This window comes from Camelina sativa, chromosome 19, assembly GCF_000633955.1.
Source record: "Camelina sativa cultivar DH55 chromosome 19, Cs, whole genome shotgun sequence".
Taxonomy (NCBI): Eukaryota; Viridiplantae; Streptophyta; class Magnoliopsida; order Brassicales; family Brassicaceae; genus Camelina; species Camelina sativa.
The window spans coordinates 13,551,045-13,565,926 of NC_025703.1; the positions used below are offsets into that span (position 1 = coordinate 13,551,045).

General features: G+C 34.5%; 1 long non-coding RNA gene and 2 pseudogenes across 1 annotated transcript; all 3 read left to right on the forward strand.

Moving 5' to 3' along the window:
* Positions 1,559-14,032, forward strand: LOC104767786 (annotated as a pseudogene).
* Positions 4,847-5,521, forward strand: LOC104766260. Its single transcript, XR_763973.1, has 4 exons — positions 4,847-4,895; positions 5,006-5,145; positions 5,342-5,395; positions 5,476-5,521. It is a non-coding gene; the product is annotated as an uncharacterized LOC104766260 (long non-coding RNA).
* On the forward strand, positions 9,773-10,908 carry LOC104767273 (annotated as a pseudogene).

Sequence of the window (14,882 nt, forward strand, 5' to 3'; positions counted from 1 at the left end):
GGTGGTTGGGTTGAAGACTTCTGCAGAACACTACAATGAGTTACAACAGTATCTAGCAGAGAAACCTGAGCCGCGAGTAGAGAATAGGTTGGGGATGCCTTATAATGTTCTCAGTTGGTGGAGACGTAATAGCCCAAAGTATCCAGTCTTGTCAGAAATGGCTAGAGATGTTCTAGCAATTCAAGTCTCATCGGTTGCTTCAGAATCAGCTTTTAGTACAAGTGGAAGGGTCTTGGATCCTTACAGAAGCTCTCTAACTCCTTACAGGTTGAGGTATTGTTGTGCACCCAACAATGGTTAAAGAGCTCGTATAAAGGAGAAGCAGCCATGGTAAACTTGGCCCAGATGTTGGAGGAAGTTGAATTCTTTGAGTCTCTTGGTAAATTTAACTTCTCTCGGTTTAGTTATCCTAACAAATCTTTTGATATCTATAAGTTGTATTAATTTCTTGCATCTGTTTTATTGTGTAGATTCTCGGAATCCAACGGAAGCTATTCCATGATTCTTCATAGTATGACAGGTATGTTTGTGGTTCTTACTAAGTGTTCATATAAGTTTTGTTTTTGTTGTTGATTAACATTGTTTTTGTTATGATTTTCACAGGTAGGAAGCTGCGTATTTTGTCCTTTTTGATGTGGAATGCAGCGTTAACAATGGATGGTATAGTACTGACTTTGAAGCTGCTCTTTTGACTACTTTTTGATGCAAAGTATCATGCTTTTGGTGATGGATTGGTTTTTGGATGTAATGCTAGCTTAAACTAGATAAAATGCTAGCTTAGCAGCTTCTCTAATGGTCTGTAATGGTATGTAATAATCTGTACTAGTAGCTTAAAGCCTTTAAGCTCATTAACACAACTTTAAGCTACTAGTACATGAACTTAGCAGGTTGTATTTTGGTGTTTACTTCAGAAATTTTTTAATTCGGGTAAAATAACCCGAATTAGAAATTGTTTTCGGATGCAAAATTAAATTAGGTAACCGACCCGATTAACCCAATTACCGTTCGAACCAAACCGTATTTCAATTTAACTTCAATTTGGTAAAATTTTAAAAAGTCCGAATTAGAAAAAAACCGAACAACCCGACCCGAACAACCTGTTTCCACCGAATGCCTAGGACTAGCAAAACCTAGTCTAAATCACTTGGGATGTAATTTGTTTCTTCTCTAGGTCGTATATATAATACTTTAACTCAAGTTCGAAGGGACATTTAATTCTCGTCACTATGATACTTGTAAGTTGACTTCTTCTTATTTTTATTTTTTCTCTCTCTACTCTTTTGAGTTTGTGATTTTACCTTTTTATCGTGGGTACTCTGAGAACATTGATCATTTTCTTGAAATGAGTGGACTAAGATATTTTCACCTCGATGACACATATCTCCTTGTCTTCATGGTCTACATTTGTTCATCACTTGTTCTTAGCATTTTTATACTTGTGTTTGTCTCTTAGAGTAGTATATGAGTCATCATGGTCTTTCTCCCTACTATAGATAGAGGTTATGCACATGAGAATAAGTGGTAGAAAAGAGAGAAGTGACTAGCTAGCAATAAAAAGTTTCATTTGTAACTTTTCTCTCCCACTAGTTTTCTCTCTCACGTTCATATATATATACACTCATCTCTCTAGTCTCTAGATCTCTCTTCATATATTTTATATATCTTGTTTGCGATGTTAATTATAACAGTTTTTGATGATATAATATTTGTAATATTGTTTTAGTTTGCATGTACGTTAGATTTTGTTTTATATGTTTTTTTTGGTAAACTCATACTTCAAAGCAAATCGTTGTCTGATCCTTAACTAAATTTCCATGACGATAGACTAATGCCAGTGACCACTCCACACTTTTGATACGGTTTTATTGTCTTTAGGCTGGGGTGGAAGTTGCACGAGGTTTGCTAGGGAAAGAAAACACTCTTCTGAAAAATATGCAACATATGGTCCTTTCCCTAACCCAAACAGTGGCTCGGCATTTCGTTACTAGATTCTTGGGACAATTCATATCGATCGGTTGTGTAACGTGAGGCTCACTGTATCTCCTCGACTCAGATAATATAATGTTACGCCATTGTCACATTAATACTTAATGCTATGAACTGGAACACGATACTAGAAGGAGAAACGAAGTTCGTATTTGGGGAAGAAGACTCTACTTGTTCTTTGAAATCTATCCTTAAGATTCACATGCAGTCCTCAGTTTTACTGGAAGGTAACATATACAAGACAGTAAAAAAAAAAAGTTAGAATAGCTAGCCTATAGCTCAAGAACCAGATTCTTGATTCTTGATTCTTGATTCTTGATTCTTGGTTCTTGATTCTTGATTCTTGGTTTTTGATTGTTGATTCTCAGGTTATGACACAAGCGGATTTAGGACTAGCAGATGCTTATATCAGTGAAGATTTTTCTTTCGTTGATAAAGACTCAGGACTTCTAAATCTGATTATGGTACATAAAATATTTGAAGAAGCATATATATTAACTTATTCGATTTTTCTAGTCATTTCTAATATTTTTTTTGCAGATTCTCATTGCTAACAGAGACCTGAACTCACCAAAAATCAAACCTTGCCAAGAAAAGGTAAAATCCTTAACAACTTTTTTTTTTTTGGTTTAATGTTAAACTAATCCTTAACAACTTTAGGCTTGGCATGCAAAATTTATCGCTTAAGGTTTCACTTGTATATTTTTTATCTTACAGGGGATGGTGGACACCGGTGTTTCTAGCTGCCGGATTAGCATCTGCAAAGTATTATCTAAAGCATGTGCTTAAACAGAACACTCTAACTCAAGCTCGAAGGAACATTTCTCGTCATTATGACCTTGTGCGTGGCTTGAATCTCCACCTCGCTTTAAATCTCAAGAAGCATTTCCTTGGTCTTTTGTGGTTTCTAATCAGATTCCATGTTCACAGAGCAACGAGTTTTTTGGTCTCTTCATGGATGATACCATGGTGTACTCCTCTGCAGTATTCAAGGTGACCATTAAAAAACCTCCAGGGGATTTATATATAGTATTACTATGATTCTGATATCAACTTTTCGCCTTGGCGTTTATATATAGTCAGAAGATGAGGAGCTTAGAACTGCACAGATGAGAAAAATATCTCTCTTGATTGACAAGGTAAAGTATTTTCTTGATTTGAAGCAAGAACCTGTGATTTTCATCCGTTCTTGAATAACCGAAGGGGGACATTTCAGGCGAGAATAGAGAAGAACCATGAGGTTTTGGAGATTGGATGTGGATGGGGAACTTTGGCCATAGAAGCTGTGAAAAGAACTGGATGCAAATATACAGGCATCACCCTATCTATTGAACAGCTTAAGTATGCAGAAACAAAAGTGAAAGAAGCTGGACTTCAGGTTTTGTCTAATCTATCTCTGAATAAGTTTTCTAATACCAGGATCACTGTGCCTTATGATCAACAATGTTACTTCTGAATCGTCAGGATCGGATTACGTTTAAGCTCTGCGACTATCGCCAACTATCTGATGCTAGCAAATATGACAGAATTATATCTTGGTAAAACCTTTTTTTTTTGTCCCACTTTTTTATAATCTGTCTTATGACATAACATTTTTTGGTGTTTCAGTGAGATGATAGAAGCGGTTGGCCATGAGTTTATGGAGAAGTTTTTCAGTTGCTGTGAAGCTGCGCTTGCACAGAACGGCATTTTTGTCCTACAGGTAACACTTGTTCCGATCCCTCATGGTTCCCTCATTTGCACAACCATTGTGTTGATCGATATTTAAGTTTGGTCTTATTATGTTCTATAATTAAATGAATCAATGTGTCTCTAGTTAGTGAAGAATAGTGTATACACAGTTGTTGTGTTCGACATGTCGGTTGTGACAAGTTACGAACGGTTACGACCGTACGACTTAAATATAACTGTGGTGTGTTGTAAAACAAATTGTAACAAGTTTCATGTAAATATAATTTTTCAGTTTCGTTCTTTGTCTTCTCAAAAGAGAAGAGACAAAGGTCTCTTGCTCTGTTTTTTCTTCTTCTTCCTCTCAATATTCTAACACATTGATGGTTTCAATTTCTAAACCCACATAACAGTTCATATCAATACCCGAAGAACGCTACAATGAGTACAGACTAAATTCAGATTTCATAAAAGAATACATATTCCCAGGTGGATGCATTCCTTCCACTACAAAAGAAAAGTCCACACTGATAGCAGTAGATTATAGCTCATTTTCTCCTACTGCTATGAAAAATAGACTTTTTTTTTTAATTACTATATAATAGCACTAGAAAAACGCAAAGATTAAAATTCATTAAGCGACGACCTAAAATCGTTTATTCCGCCTGTACTTTGATGAAAATTTTCGTTTCAGATCTATTTTTTTTTTTGTGTCAATAGAACCAAAAAAATTTAAGTGCCACGTTTACAACAAAAATAAAACCTTATATCCCTTTTCTGTACGACGAGAGACAAACAAAACACAGAAAACTTTTCTTCCCCCAAACACAGAAAACTTTAACAACAAAGTCCTCCACTTTTTCATCTTTCTTTCAACTACTTAAGATCCAGGTTCGTATTTTATATGTTTTTTTTTTGTTTCTTCTTCTCTGTGATTAGATCTTGAGTTTGATTTAGTCTCTTTGCGATGGATATTGTTCGGATTCGGTTTCAAAGTTTTAGTATTTTGATTGCTTGTAAATCAATAGATGGGTTACGCTTTTGATTGTTCAACATTTCTTTTTATTATATGCTTTTCTGGAGAGGTCGATATATTGAATGGTATCTATGATATGCCTATTTCTCTCATGACATCGAATTAAATTCATAAGCTTGTTAATTTTTTCTTGTTTTAGTGCACAACGCTTGCATGATTTGGGTGATGAGTCTAAGTCGCCTCAGCAATAGTTTTGTGTACAGAGGTATTGTAGATTGTTTCTCGAGGACATACAGAGAATCTGGATTATATAACTATGGTTTTTGTTTGCAACTACATCAGCGATTTTACTTACTTAAACTTGTTCTTATTTAGGTCAATGGAGATGGAAAGTATGAGCGGATAAGTGGAACAAGCCTTTGGTGGAGGCACAGTTTTAGGTCTTGGTGGAGGCACAATTTTAGCCAAAAGAAGCCTTATGATCTTAGCAAAGCAACGATGCGCAAGAAAATAAGGTTTGTATTTTCAATTTTAATCAGAACCGGTTTAGTACTTTGGTGGATAACCCAAACTTAAATTCAGAAATCAGAACCACCATAAATAGTCCTCCTCTCTGTCTGTTCTCTCAGTCGATCTAATGTGGGTGTGTGAAGCTTTTTCTGATTCCGCTTGAGAAATCCAAAATTCGATTCTTGTTTTTGGTTGATTTAGGTTCACTGTTTCTCCCGAGGAGATTGATGATGATACATCAGAGATTCCATCCCCGTGGGTTCATCTTCTTCCTCTTCTGTACTCTTTCATATGTTTCAATCTACTCTTTAGTTGTTTAATTCACATATCTACAGGCCAAAGAAAACTTACAAGGATCCCGACGGTGGAAGGCAACAGTTCNATTTTAGGTCCTGGAAAGCTTTTAAGAAAACGCAAGAGATGACTTTTTAATTAAACTCTATTCATGTTTGTAGTTTCCTCCTTGCATGAGTATTAATCTCTTAATTTCAGGTTTGATGAATTGCTTTGAGTTAAGTGAACATGAAAATAAGACAGAGTTATTGACATGCTTGTGGTGGGGATATCTACGGTGGAACAGATTCTTTAAAGGTAATTGATTAATTTTGGTTTGCTAAAGTTATTGATTAGTTTCAAATATGTAAATTTCAAACCTTCTATTTTCATTATTACTTTTTTTGGGTAGATTGGTCTCTCCTCTACAAGTATCACTTCGAGCTTTGGGAAAGCAATTTCTGAATCATTTGTTTGTATAGCTAAGTGTAATGAGTTGTTTCATTCGCCAGGATCAAGATGGAGCACAGTTCAGAGGATACCAATACCAATCTCAAGGAGAAGGTCTTACCTCCTGTTGAGCAGGTACAACCTTTTCCATTCTCGCAATTGATTTGATGCAGTTTTTGATAACAACAATCAGGAAGATAAAAATTCTGAAGCTGCATCATGAGAATGTTATTCAGCGGAAAGACGTTTGGTCCCTTTTTAGCTTGTTTCAAAATTTTGATGTTTTTACATGTTTTTTTTTTCTCCGTTATGGATCTATCTGCATTTTCTTACTGTGTATTGACAACAATCAGATATATCTAGATTTGAAGCCAAAGCACAACTCCAGCAGAAGGATAGGGAAATTGCAGCTCAGATTTTCAGGTAAGATGCTTTTTGCTTAGGCTTTTGATTGACATTAGATTATTTTCTCTTCCTACGAGAAGCTAAAAGAAGCCTTATGATCTTTGCAAAGCAACGATGCGCACAACTAGAAGAAGAAAAAAAGGTTTGAGGGAGAACCGTAGTGGTGGGAACAGCCAAACAGATGATGATGATTTGGTATTAATTCCTTACTCTTTATTGTTCCTTAATGGTTAACAATTATAATGTTCATTTCTGATATTGAATGTGTCTCGTATGTTTCTGCTCATGTATAGGTAACACTTACAATTTATAGTTTATTTATCTCTATGTGATTGCTATTTGCTTATAGGGTTAATGGCATATTGTGGCTTCTCATGATTCTTTTGTTTNCTTACATCCACTGTTAGTTTCTCTTCTTCTTTTCCCTTCTATAGTTTATGAGGATTCGTTCTAGGGTTTAGTCTTTGTGCTTTTTTAAGTGTTTGCCCTTATCCTTTGGGTTATGCTGTTTTGTAGACCTGGCACAGAATCAGTATTTTGAAGATGAAGCATTTATTGAATACTTGAACTATCTTCAATATTGGCAGCGACCAGAGTACATCAAGTTCATAATGTGAGTTGGAATATCTTATTGGAAGTTTTGGTAGTCATATGAAGGTTTGGAATATATCTTATTGCTCTGCTTGTTTTATCCGTTTCATTATGTTTTTGTGTTTATGTCTTGGTATAGGTTCCCACATTGCCCATATCTGTTAGTTGTCTATTTGAACATGTTGTAACGTTAAATAATAAGTTTTGTAGGTTTCCGCTCATGTATAGGTAACACTTACAATTTATGGTTTATTTATCTCTATGTGATTGCTATTTGCTTATAGGGTTAATGGCATATTGTGGCTTCTCACGATTCTTTTGTTTCATATGAGCAGATACATATGGAGAGGATAACTAACATGTCTTTTTCATATATTCAAAGTGAACTAGTAGCTGTTCATTGGACTGTTTCAAGAAACGCTAAGTGAGCAGCTAAAAGAGAGGCTTTGCTACAAGTAAGAAAGGCTTGGATGGGTTACATGTACATGTCAAGTAGTGTTTCTATTCTTTTTGATGTTAGTTTTATTTTGTTTAAGACTTGGTGACACTTTGTTATGTAAGACTTATTTTGGTTAATGTAATTTATGTTATGTATGTTGATTATTTTATGAAATGTAAAAATATAAATCTAATTAAATAAATTTTGAAAAAAAATATTACAATAATAAACAAAATAGCATTAATTTTGTGATACAATAAATTATATTATAGCATTCGATTAGTGCTATGATATAGTTACGGTAGAAGCTCCTAACATAGCGTGTAAAATGACTTATAACATGATCTTAAAAATTAAAAAAACACGATAACAAAGCATTTCGCTACTGCTATCGTAAAATACTCTACCATAGCATACGTATTCGGCGCTATCGTATGAGCGATATCTACAATAACAGTGACCTAATATAGGGTTTGTGAAAAAGCTATGAATTATATATTATAGCATTTCTCTAATGCTATCAATGTTCATATTTGTTATAGTGTTCTTTAGCCAGAGTTACTTCAGCCATGGCCTCTTCCTCTAGGCTATGGTAAAGTTTTTTTTCTTTATTAGGGTTTAGCTTCAAATGCAATTTATCTGCTTTCTCCTTCTCCTAAACGAAACGACCTAATTAGTATCTAACACTTGGAAAAAATTAATACAGCATTGAACACGTTGAGAACTTTGGGATTCATTACTACCACACATTGAGGTACTGGAGGAAGAACTTCTTAGAGAGACAAAAGTAAGATAAACTACAAAAAACCTCTTTCCTCTGTTTTGCTTTTTAGGACTCAATATGTTTGTTCATTTGTTCAAGGTCATGGATCTTGGATTCGAAGATAAATTCATAAGGACATGGGAGTACTATTTCGACTACTGTGCTGCTGGTTTCAAGACACTTACCCTGAAGAACTACCAGGTAACACAAACACTGGAGCATTCACAAAAACACTGGAGCATTTTAAGATTTGATTTGATTAACTATATGCATTTCTGTGATATTGCAGATAGTTTTCTCACGTTCACGGAACGTAGCTGCCTTCTGTGATGATGATCCATTCCGCAGCTCTCCTTTAACTCAGAAATAAAACAACATTAGATGAAATAGTTTCCAATCTGAACTACTTCTACTTCTGCTTTCATGAATGATTATGCAAAAGATGATAACCTGTAATGTGTGTGAACATCTACTCGAACTGTTATGGTGCAATGGTTCACTTCCATTAAAACCTTATGCTGTCCAAGTTTTGAGTACTATGATGTAATTTAAGATCTCTATGACAAGGTTACATCTTGGGTACATATGACTGCCATAAACTTTATTCAATCGATATTAAGCATGCATGAATCAGAACTTGATTACAATGTTTTAAGACAAGATAGAAATGTTTTCTTTTTTTTATTTATGCATTGTTATTCAACATGAAACAGCTTTAACCTGGAGGCTGGAGTTGTCATAGAGTACATATAAACAAACACCATAGGAATTGCAATTTTACAACTTACTATGAGACATTCATGGAAACATAAAGCTTCTTAGATTCACATCATTCGCTTGTACTTCCCTTGAGGTTTGGCCTTGACAACATATTCTCCGTCCTCTGTAACAATGATCCCAAATCATTCATACATTCTGAATACTTATATTAAAAAAAAGCATTATAAAATGCAACACTGACCTGCTCGGAATGCGATAGATACTTCCCCAGACCCCATCAAGTGTCACGACAACGCGATTGTTACCATCCACTCCTTTAACTTTGTCGACAGAGCAATAGAAGTCTATCGCTGGCATGGACATACTTGTTCTAAAATTGCCTTTGGGAATCAATATTTACTCGTAAAATATTTGAAACTCGTGTCCCATGGCCATGAACCATGCTTTAATACCATCTTTTTATTTCTCGATATGGTGATGGATAAATTGTAAATCCTTTGCCATTTTTTATATATATATATATATAGATCACTTTTTCTTATTAGAAAAGAGATTTTAATTATTTTTTTCCCATTTGAAAATTTTTTTTTTTTCCACAAAAAAAAAAAACACAAAACCGCTCATGGACTTCAATCTTTTTTGAACAACCCATCCGGTTCACGATCTGAAACGTATTGTACACAAAGATTTTTTTTAAGGTCTAAAACGTATTGTACAAAAGTTTTAGAGATTCCATTCAAAATTTTAAAAATGAACTGTGTACTAAAAATACCTTTTTGTCTGAATTTAAAAATTCTCTAAATTTAACCATGTCTAACCCACGTTGGATCGGTTTTGGGCTTGTAAAGTCTAATTTGGGCATGGACCTAAAGCTAACAGTAACACGATCGGGTTGTGTTCTGTCGGTTATCACCGAATCTTTTCTTTATTTAATGCGTCTTCGATTGTCTCTCGATCTAATTTGCGTTAAATTGATCCTCGTTGAACGACGATGCTCAATCTTCCAAAGGATTTGGTGGAGGAGGTGCTCTCTAGGGTTCCAGTGACATCAATGAGAAAAGTCCGATTTGCTTTTAAAACTTGGAACACTTTATCCAAATGTAGGAAATTTGGAAAGTTGCACCTTGCAGTAGCGAAAGCAAAGAACGCAAAGAAGTCTATAGTGATCTTGATGATGGATTTTAAGGTTTATTTGACGAGCATCAATCTTCACGACGACAAGGCTGAATCATCATCATGTATAGAGCATGAAGGTAAACTTATTAGCCTAGACAATTCATATGAAGTCCATGTATCTCAAGTCTTTCACTGTGACGGTTTGTTGTTATGCATCACCAAGGACCACACTAAGCTCATGGTTTGGAACCCGTATTGGGGTCAAACCCATTGGATCGATCCCACACATACTTTCCCCAGATTGGACTTTTATTCGTATGCTCTTGGATACGAAATAGAAGCCGCAGCTACAAAATCTTGAGATTTATTGATGTATTTTTCCCCACTACCTTTATTGAGACCAATATCTACGACTTAAACTCTGCTTCATGGAGGGTACTTGATGTCTCTCCAGACGGGAAGGTAGATTATTATGACCGTGGAGTCTCCCTCAAGGGAAATACTTACTGGTTTGCTAAAGAGAAGCCTTCAGAAACAAGAGAAGAAGGTGTGGACGAGGAGGCTTTCTTGGTTTGTTTTGATTTCACAAGAGAGGTATTTGGGCCACTTTTGCCTTTTGAGTGGTTTGTTGAAGATACTGCCACTCTATCTAGTGTTAGAGAGGAGCAGTTTGCGGTGTTATTCCAGCGATGGGACACATCAATGTTGGAGATATGGATAACTACTAAGATTGAGCCCAACGCCGTTTCCTGGAGCACCAAGTGTTTCTTAGCTCTCAATATGAGACCACTTACTTTCTTTGGCTTTCTGTTTCCGGTCACAGCTGCGAGTTTCTTCATTGACGAGGAGGAGAAAGTCGCTGTGGTTTTTGATAAAGTCGTTCAAGATGAGAATTGTTATTATATAAACCCCACTCGCAACTTAGCTTACATCCTTGGAGTGGATGGATTCCTCAAAAAAGCGTCTCTTGGAGATTCTCAGTACAAACATTGTTATCCACTTGTGTGCTAGGAGTGTCAATCGGGCTGGCCTGGCTCGGCCCGGTCCGAAACCCGTAAAGCCCGCATATGTTTGAGCCCGGTCCGGTCCAGCCCGAAATATTTCTGAGCCTATATTTCAAAGTCCAAACCTGGCCCTAACAGGGCTACAGGACTTTTCGGGCTTTTTCGAACTTATCCTACAGATCAATAATTAAAACTTATAAGTCTTGAAAAGCAGTGTTTAAAGATGTACAATAAAACAAATCAATCAAAATTTTAATAACTCATCTATATTCACTACAACCAACTTAATTTAAAAGAAAAAGTTTCAAACTAAATAAAATTTTATACTTTAACCAAATAAAACAATATATAATTCATATAAAATATCATAGATAAAAATTTTAAAAGTATTAAGCAAGGTTATTAAGTAAATATGAAAACTNTCTCTCTCAAGGGAAATACTTACTGGTTTGCTAAAGAGAAGCCTTCAGAAACAAGAGAAGAAGGTGTGGACGAGGAGGCTTTCTTGGTTTGTTTTGATTTCACAAGAGAGGTATTTGGGCCACTTTTGCCTTTTGAGTGGTTTGTTGAAGATACTGCCACTCTATCTAGTGTTAGAGAGGAGCAGTTTGCGGTGTTATTCCAGCGATGGGACACATCAATGTTGGAGATATGGATAACTACTAAGATTGAGCCCAACGCCGTTTCCTGGAGCACCAAGTGTTTCTTAGCTCTCAATATGAGACCACTTACTTTCTTTGGCTTTCTGTTTCCGGTCACAGCTGCGAGTTTCTTCATTGACGAGGAGGAGAAAGTCGCTGTGGTTTTTGATAAAGTCGTTCAAGATGAGAATTGTTATTATATAAACCCCACTCGCAACTTAGCTTACATCCTTGGAGTGGATGGATTCCTCAAAAAAGCGTCTCTTGGAGATTCTCAGTACAAACATTGTTATCCACTTGTGTGCTAGGAGTGTCAATCGGGCTGGCCTGGCTCGGCCCGGTCCGAAACCCGTAAAGCCCGCATATGTTTGAGCCCGGTCCGGTCCAGCCCGAAATATTTCTGAGCCTATATTTCAAAGTCCAAACCTGGCCCTAACAGGGCTACAGGACTTTTCGGGCTTTTTCGAACTTATCCTACAGATCAATAATTAAAACTTATAAGTCTTGAAAAGCAGTGTTTAAAGATGTACAATAAAACAAATCAATCAAAATTTTAATAACTCATCTATATTCACTACAACCAACTTAATTTAAAAGAAAAAGTTTCAAACTAAATAAAATTTTATACTTTAACCAAATAAAACAATATATAATTCATATAAAATATCATAGATAAAAATTTTAAAAGTATTAAGCAAGGTTATTAAGTAAATATGAAAACTAAGATTAGAGTTTTAAACTTTATTTATAATAAATTATTAATCAAATATTGCAATCAAATAAAAATGTTAACAAAAAAGTACAAATAGATTTGTTAAAGTGCTTTTCAGGCTGGTCCGAGTCCGGTCGGGCTAAGCCCAAAAAACCCTATAGCCCAAACGGGCTGAGCCCGAAAAACCCGATTTTTTCTGGATATATATATTTAAGCCCGAGCCCGGTATTTTTCAGGGTCGGGTCAGGCCAGCCCGCGGGCTTTAGCCATAATTGACATGCCTATTGTGTGCTCTTAGGTTCCAAGTTTAGTGCAACTTAATTAGTAATCTATTTCTTGCATATTTACTAATTACTGGTTTGATTTAAATATTCGTCGGTTTACCCTCTAATTATGTTACGACTGAAATACGAGATTATGATTGGTTCAATATGCGGATTTTAAATTTTTTAATTAAATCAATTAAAATTAAATATAAAAAATATATATATATATATTTGTTATAAGTAAAACCTATAAGTAAATATAGAAATTTTTATTTTAAAAAGAAATAGTTTATTTGTTTTTCCCTAATACATTAATTTGTATTTATATTATTTTAAATTTATTGTAACAATTATTACAATAATCTACTAAAGTTAAATTATTAATCACCAAAAAATTTGCAAAAATATTAACCATTATTATTATTATTGTCAAAAATCAAAAACCTGAATTCACGTCCACCTAAAATATGGGTTCACAATTTTTTTGACGAAATGTTTTACATAAATATCATCAGTCAAACCATATCTTATTAATATTTATGTAAAACTTACAATACTTTTTACCACTAAAAATGTGTTTTTACAACCCTAGACATATTTTTACTATTAAAATATGCTCTTTATACTACCTATAAAATGACTTTATGAACACATTAAACCAATTATATTTTTCAGACTTTTACTTTGAGATATGTACTTACTTTAACCACTAAAATGGGTGACTCAGAAAATCTATCACAAATTAATAGTTGATGACATAGTCATAAGAGAAATAAGATTATAAACAAATTTCGTGATTGCAATAAGTTATATGATCTACCCAATAAAGGTTGATTTTTTTTTTTTAAATTGACATAAATACAAGAAAAAATAATTATAATGACCAACCCAATAAAGGTTGAATACCAATGTATCTGCTTACAATTGATGCAAATACTTTGGAAACAATTTAAAACATGTCTCTATACAATTTTACAGCTTCTAATGCTCATTAGTAAGACGAATTGCTTTAAATTGTAATAGATTTTTTTAGAGAGAACTTTGGGATTCATTACTACCACACGTTGAGGTGCTGGAGCCAGAACTTCTTAGAGAGACAAAAGTAAGATAAACTTCAAAAAAAGAAAAAACTCTTTCCTCTGTATTGCTTTTCAGGACTCAGTATAATTTGTTCATTTGTTCAAGAAAAGTAACTATTATCTATCTGCACAGACAAGTCATGGATCTTGGATTCGACGATAAATTCATAAGGACACGGGAGTACTATTTCGACTACTGTGCAGCTGGTTTCAAGACACTTACCCTTAGGAACTACCAGGTAACACAAACACGGGAGCATGAATCAGAAAAATAACCTTGTTTCTTACTTCAGTCTCATTTTAAGATTTAATTTGATTAACTATATGCATTTATGCAATATTGCAGATAGTTTTCTCACGTCCAGGGAACGTAGCTGCATTCGGTGATGATGATCCATTCCGCAGCTCTCCTTTAACTCAGAATAAACAATAATAGATGAAATAGTTCCCTATCTGAAGTACTACTACTACCATTTCTTGTTTCCCGGAGCATAAGTATTTGGACACTCGAAAAAGTTCTGCTTTCATGATTTATTATGCAAAAGATGATAACTAGAGCCGTGCCAAGGAGTTTTAGTGCCCTAGGCAAAAGAAAAATGTATAGTTTAGTTTTAAATTATTTTATAATAACTATCATAGAAAAATGTAATTTAGTGTTTAAGTATAAACTTAAGCAAAATAATTAATAAATAAATTGTTGACAATACAAATCAAATTAAACATAAATTATTTTGTAAAAAAATGTATTTTTAGAATCTAAATAAGTATAAACAAAAATAAATGTTTTTCAAAATTTGATTAAAAAGAAGAAAAATGAATGTGGTGGGGAAAAACAAAAAACAAGCGCATGGACAATAAAAAATAAACCAAAATTTTAAGTAGAAACGTGAATAAACTATTCTATTGATGGGCATTTAAGGTGAAGAAAGAAAGAAATTAAAACTAAATTACATCATCACAACTCACAAGTAAGCAAAATAAAGTAATATATGTTTTATCTAAATTTTGATGCCGTAGGCGGCTTCATTTTATATCAAGTAGGCATGGCTCTGATGATAACCTGTAATGTGTGGGAACATCTACTCGAACTGTTATGGTGCTATGGTTCACTTCCATTAGGGCCCTGCAAAAACCTTATGCTGTCCAAGTTTTGAGTACTATGATGTAATTCAAGATCTCTGTGTTACGTCTTGGGTACATATGACTGCCAGAAACTTTATTCAATCGTTATTAAGCACGAATCAGAACTTGATTACAATGTTTAAAGATGTTTTCTTGCTTTT